Here is a 3,221-nt window from a genome sequence, read left to right on the forward strand (position 1 = left end):
AGGTTCAGAGAGAATTTAATTCTCTGTGGGCCCCCACTCATCAGTAACAGAGAACTCCTCTGTTACTGCCCAAGTCCTTTTTATCAAGCCAAAATGAAATTTTAGCTGGATGCCCAATCCTAGAAACTAGCAGGGATGGGGCGCCTGGGTGGCTCAGTTGGTTAAGACGCCGACTTCAGCTCAGGTCATCATCTCAGAGTTGGTGGGTTCGAGCCCCGCATCAGGCTCTATGCTGACAGCTCAGAGCCTGGAGCCTGTCTTCGGATTCTGTGTCTCCCTCTCTCTCTGACCCTCCCCTGTTCATGCTGTCTTTCTCTCTCTCCCTCTCTCTCTCTCAAAAAAAAAAAAAAAAAAACCAGCAGGGATTTTTCCTCATTGACTTGAAAGATACTTATGAGGGCTTCCTAAGGGCTGAGTACTACTTAGCAGGTCCACGGTCTTCTCTCCCAGGAGGGGGCACATCCCAGAGCAAGCGGCCGAGGTGTCCGTGCCTGCGCCCTGTGCTGCCGAGCACAGAAGGTGAGATTGCTTCACTGCCGCCTCAGGCGTGTTCAGGTCCAGTGGGAGCCGACACCCCTGGACTTTCTGGGGGTGCCAGGAGCTCTCCACTGTCTTCTCACCACATGCGGGGGGAGGCTCCAAGAGGCTGCCTTCTGGACCATTTATGTCAGTACTTTCCTCAAAGCCATTAAAAGTCTTTTTTCTTCTTTTTTCCTTCAAAGTAATATACACAAATTATTTAAAAAACCATCATAATGAAACAGTTTGCATGGGGCGCCTGGGTGGCTCAGTCAGTTAAGCTTTTGACTTTGGCTCAGGTCATCATCTTGCAGTTCGTGGGTTCGAACCCCCCGTCAGGGTCTGTGCTGACAGCTCGGAGCCTGGAGCCTACTTCCAATTCTGTGTCTCTCCCTCTCTCTGCACCTCTCCCACTCATGATCTGTCTCTCTCTTTCAAAAATAAACATTAAAAAAATTTTTTTAATAAAAAAAGAAACCTGACTTTGGGTCAGGAGAGAGATGCTATCTCTAACTCCCAAGATTGTTCATTCCAGAAATATCCTTGAAAAAGTCCAAAGATGGCCAATGCCTGTGCTGTACTGACTGCAGGCAGGAGATCCGTGAAGAATCCTCTCTCAACCATGAGAGAGGTCTACTAAACAAAACAATAGAAGCCAAAAACAATAGAAGAATGCAAATGTGGCAGAGTATAAAGTTCCCATGCTCTGGGCCATTCTCCACCTGCCCTAACCAACCCAGGACTGGGTCCCGGACAATTAGGCTGCCTCTCCACCCCAGAGCCCAGTGAAATGTTCATTCAGACCAGCCAGTCCTAAGCCTGCTTAGCCATTCTTCCCACTGAAATAAAGCCTCTTGGGGCGCCTGGGTGGCTCAGTTGGCTAAGCGTCCGACTTCGGCTCAGGTCATGATCTCACGGTTCATGGGTTCGAGCCCCGCGTTGGGCTCTGTGCTGACAGCTCAGAACCTGAAGCAGGCTGCCCCTCCCCCACTAGCACTGTCTCTCAAAAGTAAATAAACAATAAAAAAAATTTTTTTTCTCTTAATCAAACATGTGTTTATTACCATACTCAGCTACTAGCAGCACTTGGAAGCAAAGGTTTAACTCGTGCTAATCGGGACAAACCCAGGTGGAGACTCTGATTTGGAGACTTAACAGACATGCCTGCCAGTGGGCTCTTGCTGCTGCTGCTTCCGGATATCGCTGGAGGGACCCACTTAGGTTTTTTGTTTTCAGCTGAAGGACTGCGTATTTGCAATGGTTTCCTAGTGACCTCCGAAGAAACAGAAACCTTTTTTGGTGAAGGCTGAGGTCCTGATTTCATGGCAGCTGGAGCAGAGTCTCTTGAAGTCACTTCTGTATTACATTTGGATTTAGGTTTCTTCTCCTTCTTTTCACCTGGGGGTTTGGCCTTCACTACTTTCTTTTTGATTTCTTTCTCTTTGTTTTTTCTCATGGTGAAGTCTTCGTCATTGTCTTCCCTCTCACTAAAATCAGAGTCATCCTCGGACTCTTCACCAGTTGCGAAGTCTGGTTCAGAGTCATTGGCCCTATCGCCATCACTGCCGTCCAAAAGAATCTTCCTCTGTTTTACCACAGCCTTTGATGCTGCTTTCCTTTTCCCTCGAACACCAGGAAGATCATCTTCCTCAGTAATCTTATCCAAATCTAAATAATCGCTGGCTACACTGCAATTGGAGATATGAGGGGCCTTACTCATTGTCTCAGTTTCACGACTGTCACGTTTTTCAATGCTTTCATCTCGAGCCTCTTCTGCATCAGCTGGAAGGTCCTTCACTGATAAAGCGAGTGCGACTTCTAAGTCTCGCTGGTAGAGCTTGTCATCTAAAGCCATCCTTTTTTTAGGAGTTTTCTCTTGCGGGATGTCTTCTTTCTGGAGATTTTTCAGTTTAGGTTTCCTTGTTTCTAGTTTTAACTCCTTTGGTGTTGCTCTGGGTTTTTTATTTGAAGGTGCGGTGGCAGAAATAAAGTCATCATCACTGTCAGAGTCCTCAAATTGTGAGTAATTGACTGGTTTCTTATACCTCACAGGCCGCACCATGGCCCCGTCCAAGGCTGAAAATACGCAGCGTTCAAGTTCTTCAGGGCAGCAGTACCGGTTTCAATTCCCGCCCAAAATCAGGCACTAGAGCTCTCCTAAAAAATTTTTTAAAAAGAAATAAAGCCTCTTGTCTACACTTCTGCCTCACTGCCTCTGCCTGCTGACATTATATCGATGTTAGATTTCCTGAGTTTGATCCTTGTATCTTGCTATGAAAGAGAATACCCTTCATATTAGGAAAGACACCCTGAAGTCTTTGGGGTGAAAGGAACATGAAGTCTACAACTTACTCTCCAATGGTTAAGGGGGATAGAAGTATGTGTATCATATATACACACATATATACATGTTTAGAAAAAAATATTAAAGCAAATGTGGCAAAGTGTGAACCATTAGTAAAGGGTATAAAGTCTTGCAACTTTTATGTAAGTTTGAAACTGTGTAAAAATAAAAAGCTCCCCCCCACACACAAAAAAGCTAAACTATGTAAAAATAAAAAGCTCCCCCCCACACAAAAAAGCTAAACTATGTAAAAATAAAAAGCTCCCCCCCCACACACAAAAGCTAACACAGAAATACCTTTTTTTTTTTTTTAACGTTTTATTTATTTTTGAGAGACAGAGCACAAGCAGGGGAGGGG

The 3,221-nt window shown here is 45.3% G+C and overlaps 1 pseudogene; it reads right to left on the minus strand.

Moving 5' to 3' along the window:
* Positions 1-1,588: 1,588 nt before the first annotated feature.
* On the minus strand, positions 1,589-2,581 carry LOC115282910 (annotated as a pseudogene).
* Positions 2,582-3,221: the final 640 nt, after the last annotated feature.

This window comes from Suricata suricatta, chromosome 17 (genome assembly GCF_006229205.1).
Source record: "Suricata suricatta isolate VVHF042 chromosome 17, meerkat_22Aug2017_6uvM2_HiC, whole genome shotgun sequence".
In the NCBI taxonomy this organism is placed as follows: domain Eukaryota; kingdom Metazoa; phylum Chordata; class Mammalia; order Carnivora; family Herpestidae; genus Suricata; species Suricata suricatta.